The sequence below is a fragment of the Acanthisitta chloris genome, unplaced genomic scaffold, assembly GCF_000695815.1.
Source record: "Acanthisitta chloris isolate BGI_N310 unplaced genomic scaffold, ASM69581v1 Scaffold46036, whole genome shotgun sequence".
NCBI classification, from domain to species: domain Eukaryota; kingdom Metazoa; phylum Chordata; class Aves; order Passeriformes; family Acanthisittidae; genus Acanthisitta; species Acanthisitta chloris.
In genome coordinates, this window is record NW_008678436.1 from 1,726 (window position 1) to 12,766 (window position 11,041).

Consider the following 11,041-nt stretch of genomic DNA (forward strand, 5'->3'; position numbering starts at 1 on the left):
GAAAAGGGTTTTTGATTAACCCAGAGTGGGAGGAAAACAATGTATTCTTCAGCAGAAACGCAACAGCTTTTGACAGAATGTTTAATATTTGTTTTAATGTGCTAGTGTAGGATTAAAATATACTTCCATGCTAACCTTACTGATATGTCCAGATTTGTTTGACTGTGTCTAGAAGCTTCATAGGAAAGTACAGGTCAAGGTCTTATGTCTTTGGGGAATGGCACCTCAGGTGGTCTTTATGTGGGGTGTAGAGATAGTGACATGAATTTGCATGCTTGTAGAGAGAGGAGCAAAGCTATATGCTTGACTCTGATGACTAAGTGAGGCTTCTTAGCATAAAAGGGGAGTAGGCTGGGCAGCTTGCTTATAGGCTTATTGGATTGTGGGACCCCAAGGACTTGGTAGTAACTGATACCAAGACTGAAGCTCAGTGGGAGACAGCTGTGCATCTCTTAGAATGAGGTGACATTAGAGCTGTGTTACTGTACTGTTGAGGTCGGTTTACCTGTGATCTCAGTTGTTGTATTCAAAACTATAGAATGCAAATTGTCAGGTAACATGAGTTTTGTGATGTCTCAAAACAAAGGGAAAACACTAACAAAACAAATGCAAAGTCATTACTGTCATTAGTGAATGTTAAAAAATGTGCACACCATTCTCCCGAGGTTGATTGACTATTTGCATGCTTAGTGATACATGCAATCAAATAATTTCCTAATGATTAGCATTTCTGCTGTACTCCTGGGAGAAGGAGTAGCTTAATTTTCCTCTGCAGTTTGCTATATGACTCAAATTGTGTGCAGTGGCCACATTTTGAAGATGTAAATATGAAGGGAAGCTGTTTTTATAACAGGCTTCTATACTATAAATAACTCAGCTTAGTCTTATTTAAGTTTGTGCATTTTTTTCTGGAACATGACTGTCTTTGGACTGGTCCATTTCTGAACAAGAAATGAGAACCACTTGGTTATGTGCCAACAAGTAATATCTGGTTCGTACATAACTCTTCTGTAAAACTTTCTGGTTGTCACTGTTGTTTCTGCTGGTTTGCTGGTTTCTGGTACATTTTGTGGCTTCAGATAAAGTGCTAATATGTTGTTGGCTGGACATAATAATTTTCTTGGTGATTAAATATAGTATACTCATAAATGCCTAAGATTATCCTCAGGCAAAGTGTTTGCCTGCTGGCTTATAACTTAGAAATGTGTGTGTGTTAAAAATTAGTTGCCATTTTAATCTCTTAAATGCCATGCTACAATCTGATTTATGCCTTTCTTTTAATATTTGATGCTAGATTTTGTAGCCCAGAGGTCACACCTGCTTCAGATGCTGCTACATGTTGCATGTTATTATAGTGATTATGAGATGCTGTATTCATAGAAATGCCTTATTTTCTTCACTTCAAGGAAATTGAAATTGCCAATAGTTTTAAAATTGTCCCTGTTGTTTCCCTAGTTCATTAAGTGATCTCTTAATCACCAAGCCACATATTGAGTATGTGATAATTACAGATCTAAGTGAGCTAGTTTTCATGCAGAGTAGGGAAAAAGATAAAAAGTTTCCATGTGCTCACTTCTTTTTTTTTTTTTTTCTGCTGATTAGATAAGGATTCAGAGCAGGCCGTTCATAAATGTATTAAGACCTCAGTAGAAATCTGCAGTTAATAAGATTTCTTGTAGTCTGTTCATCACTCATGACAACACTTACAAATGCCAGCAAGGGTTTCTCAGACAAGCTATAGTAGCTTCTATGCTCTAGAAAAATCCCATTTTGAAGTAAAACTCAAGATATCTCGAGTTTGGATTCTTGAACTGGCTGATTCAGGCACTAATATAAATGTGTCTGTGATACTGTGATGTTCCTATTTTCTTTCTGATTCCTTTTGTCTTATCACGACAAAAATGCTTAACTTCAGTGCAGCTCTTATCTCTTGTATACAGCATGTTTTTTTTACAGCATACTCTTCTCCTTAAAAGCACTGCTTCCCAAATCATGGTTTCATAAATCAGCCTTGGGGATTTGTGAGCTTTCTTTTGTTCTCACAGCAGACCAGTTCCTCTGTCCCTGGGTATATTAGCATTGTCAACACAAGCTCAGACTTCAGTCAACTGAGGTATGACTGTGTAAACTATAGAGTCTCTGGAACTACAGGTGGAAACCTTACGGATGTGAGTTAACTCTTCGTTTTTCCCCATGTCTCTTTTCCAGAGTAATTGCAAAGAACTCAGTTGCTTCAAAGCAGTGAGGTAATTGGATGCCTGTGTTGGATGATCTGTTAAAAAATGTGTGTTTTGGGCTTGATGTGTGGCAAGGCTAAGGAACCATAGCCTGTCTACTTCAGTAGATTACATGCTCTCTAAGAATTTGAGGTTATAAAAAAATCAGAAATAACTGAAATGTAACTGGAAACATACATCTTAGAGGACATGTCAAGATGTTGCCCTTTAGCTGCACCCAAGTCTTTCATGTTTCCTTTTCTCAGAAGGGGAGGGGTGGCTTTTTTTTTCTGTCTCCATCACTTGCTGCCTTTTTTCATTACAATGCTGAGAATATTAGTGGATAGCAAATAAATACTCAACCAGTGGTCAAACGTAACGACTTTATTCATGGCAATAAAAGGTAACATATATTTTAAAAAGCTGAACAGAATCAAGGCAACTTTGCTTTCCTTTGCCATATGCACATGAACACTTGACCTTGAAGTAGCACTTACAGGTTCTTGTGGCCTAAGGCCTCAGTTCTCAAGTATAGGTAGATGATGGACCATCACAGGATGTGAGCTGCAAGAAGTAGGAATCTCTGTGGAAATATGAGAGTTTTGATGAGGTGAGACCACAATTGACAGTAGCTTATTAAAAGACCCTTAAGATGAAGATAAGTCTGTCTTTGTTCTGGGATTGTTTTGATAACAAGCACAAACATAATGAAGGGGTAGTGACCAACTAACAATGCTGCAGGAGTGTGTCAAAAGTAGGTGGTTTTCTAGTAAGCATGCTGCAAGGTCATACAGTGGTTCTTTGCCTCCTTTCATCTTTCTTCCTCCACCCTAAATGTAAATAGCAACTAATCTTATGGTGAATGTCAAGTTTTGGAGTAATACAGGTACTCAAGGACAGAATAGCAGCCATGTGCTTAAGGTCTTTAGAAAAGTTTTTTAAAAAAAAGTGCAAGAGAAGCTTTTGTAGTATAGTTATACCTGGTTTTAATAACACTTGAAAGTGATTTCTTCCTGTCTTAGCTATAGCCCAGCTGAGTCACAGCCTTATACAGCATCTAGTTAAGACAGCCTCTAAAATAAGTGTCCAACAGCTATTAAGAAAAAAATCTGGCCTTGTTATAACTGCAGAATGAAAAATAGGGCTTTCACAGCAGAATATTTGCTGGAGAATGTGCCGAAGCTCTTTATTTGAATGGGAGCAGGAACATTCATTTGTACGAACAAGGAGTTAAAGTCCATCAAGATAGTCCTCCTTGCTGTGAGTTTAATGCCCACTTTGAATCTTAAATGAACCACAGACAGAGATCTCCTTAAATATGGGACGAAGCGTAGAACAGCTCGGAAAATGGAGAAGTGATGGTTGTGCTGCTATTTGTGCTTGTGGGAGGAAACTTTTACCATTATTCCTAGAGGTCTAATTACAGTAACTGTCAAAAAAACCAGTGCATTTTTAGTACTCTAAGTAGACATTGGTGTTCTAGGTTGTGTCCTTGTGTCTTGCTAGTGGCCTGCACGAGGGCTTGATCTATTCTGTCATCTGTGTTGTGGCCTTGCTGCCTTTTCATTTAGTCTGTGCTAGAAGACTTAGCCCCAGGAGGCTATCTCCTCTCCTGATGAGTGGAGCAGGTTGACATTGTACAACTGTAATGCCTTGTAATTGGCATCTGGCCTGATACAGAGAACAGTTTGGCCCATGCTATCTTAAATACTCTTATATAAGCAAGCATAAAGTTACAGTGATGATCATATTTAGATACCACCTATTTTTTTATTGCTCTTTTGATATTCATTTGTTCTTCAAGGTAAAATTACACATTCAATATGAAGACAGTTGATGGCTGAAAATCAATCTGTTTCCATAACCTTTTACTGTTCTTTGTTGCAGCTCTCAAGTTCCACTTACAAATATAGGAGTGAGGAATTCAAGAGACAGTTTTCTCACCTGCCAGACTCAGAGAGACTCATAGTAGGTAAGATGTAATCACAGCAGAAGTCCTTGTCTTCTGACTGATAACTCCAGATTGCAGTAGTGTCAAAGTGTTGGGTTTTTTTAATGGCAAATTCTAACAACAGCTGATAACTTCCTATTCTCTTATCTCTGAACTAGCATCAGATGCCTTCAGGGAAAGTCAGGTCAATACTCCTCTCCTGCACTGCCTGCTCTGTGAAAATGACAGATTGGTTTTGGGGGTTGAGAAGTAAAGAGGAGGATGCAAATCCTCCAATTTATCTAGATACAGGATGGAAACCTCTTAATGTCTTTTTCTGGTGCACTTTTTAGTGGGTTTTTAGACAAAACCCTTCCTAACAGCAGTGGAGATGAGTGTCTCACAATGGGCAAATTGGAAAGAAAGATAATTATGCAAGGTCAAGGTGTGCACTGAGCCCATAAACTAAACATATTCAATGACAGGCTTGTGTGATGCAAGTGTGAGAGGAACAGAAGTAAAATTAAATCTTGAGAGCACTGAATTTGTTTTATGGTCTTTCCAGCATGGACAACCAACTTGGTGTGTACCTCTTGCAGTGTAATAACCTTTTATTTTCTATTCTGTGTCTGAGTCTTCTCTCTTACTTTAAAGATGCAAATAGTTATGACTGAGTCACTTGCTGTAGCTGTTGGGGGAGGAGGGAATGATTCCATAATTATAACAGTTTGATGCTTGAATACAAAGGTAAGAGATGTTGCTTCAGAGACCCTGTTCAGTAGGTAGCTTATCCTTAGCAAAAACTTTCCCCTTGCTCCCTGGAACTAATACCCTTGCCCTAGACATCTTGGTTAAAGTGACTTCTGGGACTGAGTGACACAGTGGGTGTTTTTAATTTAAAATACCGTTTTTCAGTTGGGTGGGAGAGGAAAGAAGCAGGTGGCAAAGAATATCAAACTTTGGTGCATAATTTCTCGATGCTGAAATGTTCCTTTTGAGCTCTAACTCTGTTTCACTCCACCGCAAAATCCAAAGAAGGCAAATGTGTAACTGTCTCCTTGGCATACAGTGATGCACCTTATTCCCTCCTTTATCACCTGCCTGCACTGCCTGAGCATTGTGTAACAAATATGCTATCCAAGAATTGGGTGTTATTTTTATACAAAAGTGGCATTGTGACTGTTTAAAATTCATCTTTCACTTTATGCAGCCTTTAAGGAAGTGAATATTGAGAGGCTGCCAGTATATGCTTGCAGTGTGCAAGTGACAGCTCTGAAACAGTTAAATTCCTGTGCTTCCTTCTGGTCTCAGAAGGAGGCAGTTATCCTCTGAAATGCCTTCTGCATTTTTAAAACGCTTCAGTAGAGAAAGAAGTAAGACAGACCAAAAGGATATTACTTCAAAGCATTGTTTTGATGTTTCTCCCTATGCAGGATTGATAAGAAAGCTGTGGAGCAAACTCTGAAGCACATGTTCAAAGAACAGGCTGCCTAGGACTTAGAGGAAGATTTAGTAATGGGTTAATCTCAACAATTTAGCACCTACTCCATCAGAAGCAAAGTCATTACTTTTATATAAATATTTTTAGCCCATAAAAAGCAGCACTCCTTTGGAAGGACTTTTTGCATCCTCCAAGCAAAGAGCTCTTCCTCTGCTTGGTGCAGAGGAATTTATTACAGGCTTTGCAGTGCTCTAAGAAGCCATTACTTGCTGCTGTTCATTAAAAGATTTGTAGCTGCTCCTGTTCTTAATTGAGCTGTCAAAAAGAAACAACTATTCCACTGTAATGGGCACTGTACATAAAGATTATATGAAATACTTTTTTCGTAAAATGCAAGAAATTACTTAGACTTTCTAAATGGGAGCCTGAAAATGGTGTTCGCAAGTGGCATATTAAGTTACTGATTCTGAAAACATAAAAGGAGAAATGCTGTTCTCTCCCTTTTGTTTTGATACACTTTTGCATAGAGTCGTGGTGGGGTTGCTCATCACTTGACCAGTGATGACCTTTATAAGTCTGAATCCCTCTCTCTCCTGCCAACATTGAAGTTGGATGCAAACTTAGTAATGCTTTCCTCAAGTCCTTAACCACAAACTCCTACTGCCTTCCTCTCTCAGCATTATGGTGTCTGACTTTTCTTTAAAGGTGCACTTACAACTTATTGGTTTAGATTTAAGTTTATGTTATTCTGTTTGCAGTTATGTCTCCAAGGATTATTGTATGCATGCCTTATGCTTGCTAGAAGAAGCTTTATTTCCATTCGATTGCTTAAGGGGAAAACCCAAGAGAATTGTAATAAAAGCTTCTGTAGATGGAAATTTAACTTGAAGTTAGGGTGTTGTAGGACTCCTGAACATCCTGGTACTTGAACTAGAACTATATTCATCTTCTTGTAGTACAAAAAAATCAAAATCCTGGCTCAGACAATCCTAGATACAATGCTTTTCAAAACAACGAAACTTTCATACCTCTAAAGTTACAAACATTCCTATCTTGCATGATTACTTAGATTGTGGCTATTTTATATACATAAGGTAACCTTACATAGGTTGGAACTTCTAAAAGGGGTCTGTCTGTCTTAACTTTCCAGCAGTAGTACTTCTGAAAATTCCTTTAGTTTGAATCTGTAGGTTCTGAAATTGTGAAAGTTCTCTGAGATGTTTTTAAAAAGTGCAGCCAAATCCTAAGAACAAGAGTTCTTAATGAGCAGGTATCTGATGATGGGTAATTATATTCTAGATGAAATTTGTTTCTCAATGGGGACATTTCAGTTAGAGACAGTATCATAAAAATGACAGTCAGCTTCTGAAAATATCCCCTGCTTGGAGAACTGGAAAGCTTCAAGCTGCCTTTTAGTGTCTCACTCTGCAGATAGTTTTAGCTAGTGATAGGATCTGTTTAGTGGAAAATGATTATCTTACTACAACATATGAACTACTGTTATGTAGGAGTTGACAGTATAATCTGTTACACTATAAAATGTTTGTGTATTCTGGTGTTTAGGCGCTTTGAAGTTTGACTTATGAATACTTCTCCCATATACTCCTGCTCTTGCCTGATACCTCTTCTCTGAAAACACAGGATACTGCACAGGCAGCTGTTAGATGGAGTGCTGTCCTCACACAAATACCCCATCAACTCTGTCCCCAGAACAATGGCCCAGATGCAAGCCAGTACAAGCCTGCCTCAGACTTCTTAAGAGGGAAAGAAATGTTTTTTTCTTAGACTGTAATGCCGCTATCTCATTTTAGTTTACAGGTTTGGGTCAACTGTGCTGCAGTAAGTGAGTAAACTTGCTCTTGCTCTCTCTACATAGATTATGCCTGTGCACTCCAGAAGGATATCCTGCTGCAAGGGCGCTTATATCTCTCTGAAAACTGGCTCTGTTTCCACAGCAACATTTTCCGATGGGAGACCACAGTAAGATCTCTTAGCTCGCTTGAATACCACCTTTACTTTGTCCTGTACTAACAGGATACAGGGGTAGAGTCCCTGAAATAAATCTTACCCTGTCAAGCTCACACTAGTAACTTTTCCTGAGTGGAAATGCAGATCCATTGATCTCTAAAATGAGCGTAGCACTGGGGACATCTGAATGCTGAAGTAAGTCTGCTCAGTCATTTGACATAGGAAGTAAAATTATGTTAAGGTTGGTGTTTTACATTCCTGGATGACAACTTGCCTTTCCTTACCAAGGACAGTTGCCCTATAAAGGGATGTAACACGTAATCTTCCGTAAAACCAGGAGCATGACACAGTACATGGTGTTGCCCTATTCAAGAGCTCTCCAGCATTGAACCTTACTCGGTTTAGTCTCACACACACACACACACACACACACACACACACACACACACACACACACATATATATATATCAGCATCTAAGAACAACAGAAGGAACTGATAAATTGACCTCTGCAAGTTCTCATATTGTGATCTGTAGCTTTTGAACAGTATGAGCAAAAGTAGATATTTGTGATATGTTGGCCCTCTATTTCTGACGAATTAAGTTAATGAGTTAATTTTTAATTCTTACAGTTGCTGCATCTGCTGTAGAACTAGCATGAGGCAATGAATGAGAAAGGGAAGGTAACCTAGCTAATAGGTGATGGATGTGTTAAAATGTTCTGTGAGTTGTGACGCTGTTTAAACATCAAGTTAATCTCTTAAATTTGACTAGAGTGCTCTGAAATACACAGCCACAAATAGCTCATGAATTTAACAGTGAGAGAGTATAGAAGTACTTGACTGAAAACCAAGCTTAATTTCATCAGATGGATTTGATGATTGAATAGTTCTCATTTTAGACTTAAAAAATGCCTTTGAAATGAAAGCCTTGAATATATAAACTGTTCAAAGACTGGTTTTTATTTTTTTAGCCAAAACAGTATACATCCTGGTAACCTGTTCCTGCCTGTCTAGCAGAGTGATACCTTCAGCAATATCTTTAGGCAGTCTGAGCTCATTGTGTGCAGTGGTAGAGCCAAGTTTTGGGACCTTGTTAGCAGGCTGTGTTGATGCAGAGAGAGCGTGAGTAAGTGGAGGACCTTGTGCACACACAGGAAAAAGCAAAATCCAGATGTATGTTCTTCCTTTCTCTAAGCTGAATGGCAGCACAGCCTTATCTTCAAGGGAAGGGGATGTGCTGAATGGAAATGGCTTGGTGCAGCCAGTCAGACCGTGCTCTTCTAAACAGAAACATTTCAACTCCTAATATTCAAGGCAAACACACCTAAGCAGGAAGGTTTTCTTGCAGTGACTGGACTGCAAATAGAGCTCTGAAAATGGACTATATTGCAAACTCTAAGAGATAATCTGTTATCTGCTTTCTCTCATCTGTGCTATGTCCTGCTTTCTGTACTGGGATTGGCTTTCAAATCTGTGGTTTGTATTTGGCTGGGATTTTGGAGTATGGCTGGAGGAGTGTAAGGAAACAAGAACCAACCAGTTACTTATCTAGTCCTAATATGAAAGAAGAGGAGATGACTCTTAAGTCACCTTAGTTTCTTGCTGTTAGCAAGTGGGAACAGTAATTCCTTTGGATCTCAACTGAATTGCATCCCAGGGTCTGGGGTTAGTTTGAGTTCCTCTTGTGTGTTCTGTAACTTTAAAATTTTACTCTTAACAGTTATTTTTAATACATCTTATTAAATCTGTTTCTGCTTAGATTTCTATTGCCTTGAAGGATATCACTTTCGTGACAAAGGAGAAGACTGCTCGGCTCATTCCAAATGCCATACAAATAGCAACAAAAGGAGAGAAGGTGAAAACCTGTATTAAAATATGTTCTTGTTAAATCATAGAATCATAGAATTTAGGGGTTGGAATGGACCTTATAGATCATCTAGTCCCAACCCCCTACCATGGGGAGGGACACCTCCTCACTAGATCAGGTTGCTCAAGGCCTCATCCAACCTGGCCTTGAACACTGCCAGGGTCGGGGCAACCTGTTCCTATGTCTCACTGGCCTTATAGTAAAAAACTTCTTTGTAATATCTAACCTAAACTTCTCCTCCTTCAATTTAAACCCATTACCCCTTGTCCTATCATTGCAGTTCCTAACAAATGATAATGTCTGGGACAGGGCACTTGTTCTAGATTATATTTGCATAAGTAACTTCTCTGTCAAATCTGTAGATGTGATTTGGGTTACAAGTTAGACGTGGTGATTCTGTCCCTGTGTATACTGGCTTGATAATTCAACCTCAGTTTGATTGCAGAATCCCTTTCTAGTGTTGATGTGGTAACCAGAAAGTAAGGGGATTTGTTCTCTAATTCAAAGGAAAGCCATTTGAAAACTAAGAAATTCAGGGCATGAATTCAGAATGCACATTCTTTAGATTGCAAAAATATCAAATTTACTGCATTTAAAGTGCCCCTGGAAGAAAAATGCTGAAAACAAAAGGACCGTGATGTCATGGGTTTTGTGTCATGGAGAAACTTACCTAGAACATGCAGTTTTATGTGCTGGGAAAGGTAGGTTTTGAGTGTATATTTGAAAAAACTGAAAAGCATGATGCAGGTTCTTATGTGCAGCATACTTCATGATACTTCTGTATGCACCTTGAAAATAATAATTATTGGCTGGATACAAAGAATAGCTTTCTAGGGTGAATCCAGAGCTGTTCTTCATGAAGGAACTGTGATTCCACATATATGGCTGTTCCCACTCAATTTATCCAATATTAACTTTCATCAAAAAGGAAGATAAACCTCTTTGCTAAAAAAACTTTTCAAATGGGAAAGATTTTAATGCTGCAAATGCTGCATCTGATCTCCTATTTTAATTATTTGAATTTTACCTCATCTCATGTGAAAGTGTTAGTAAAAGGAATGTGTGGCAGACTGATGGAAAGGGCTGTGGTCTATAAGAAATAGACATAGGCATTTCTGATTTGTTTCACCTCCTGTTTGGAAGAGCTCTTCCTGTATGCCAAAGGTACAAATGAAAATACCTGCAAATGAGTTAGGTTTTTCTTTTTTTTTACCTTGTTTTTCTTGCAGTTTTTCTTCACATCATTCAGTGCAAGAGACAGAAGCTACCTCAGTATCTTCCGTTTATGGCAGAATGTGTTGCTGGATAAGGTAAGATTGTACCTATTGGTACCTGTGGTTAAGTAACAAAATAATCTTTTTCTAATGTAGACAGACGTGTCTTTGGAGGATAGAGACTGTCTTTAAGAAGCTCCTTTCTGACTTTAGAATTCTAATCTGATCTTCTCTTTTGGTTCCTTGTACTTTAGGTCCCAGATGAACTTCTCATTCTTTCCTTCTCGTACTGCCACCTACAACTCTGCTGTTGATATTTTGTCTTTGAATATAGGCTGCATGGTTCTCTTCACTACCAGCTCAAGCATATATTACTAAATGGGTGTGAATTTTCTTCGCCTTT

At 38.6% G+C, this 11,041-nt stretch overlaps 1 long non-coding RNA gene across 1 annotated transcript; it reads left to right on the forward strand.

Annotated features, from left to right (window-relative positions):
• Positions 1-4,096: 4,096 nt before the first annotated feature.
• Positions 4,097-10,734, forward strand: LOC103804247. The gene is made up of 4 exons (XR_624758.1): positions 4,097-4,188; positions 7,464-7,567; positions 9,317-9,412; positions 10,654-10,734. It is a non-coding gene; the product is annotated as an uncharacterized LOC103804247 (long non-coding RNA).
• Positions 10,735-11,041: the final 307 nt, after the last annotated feature.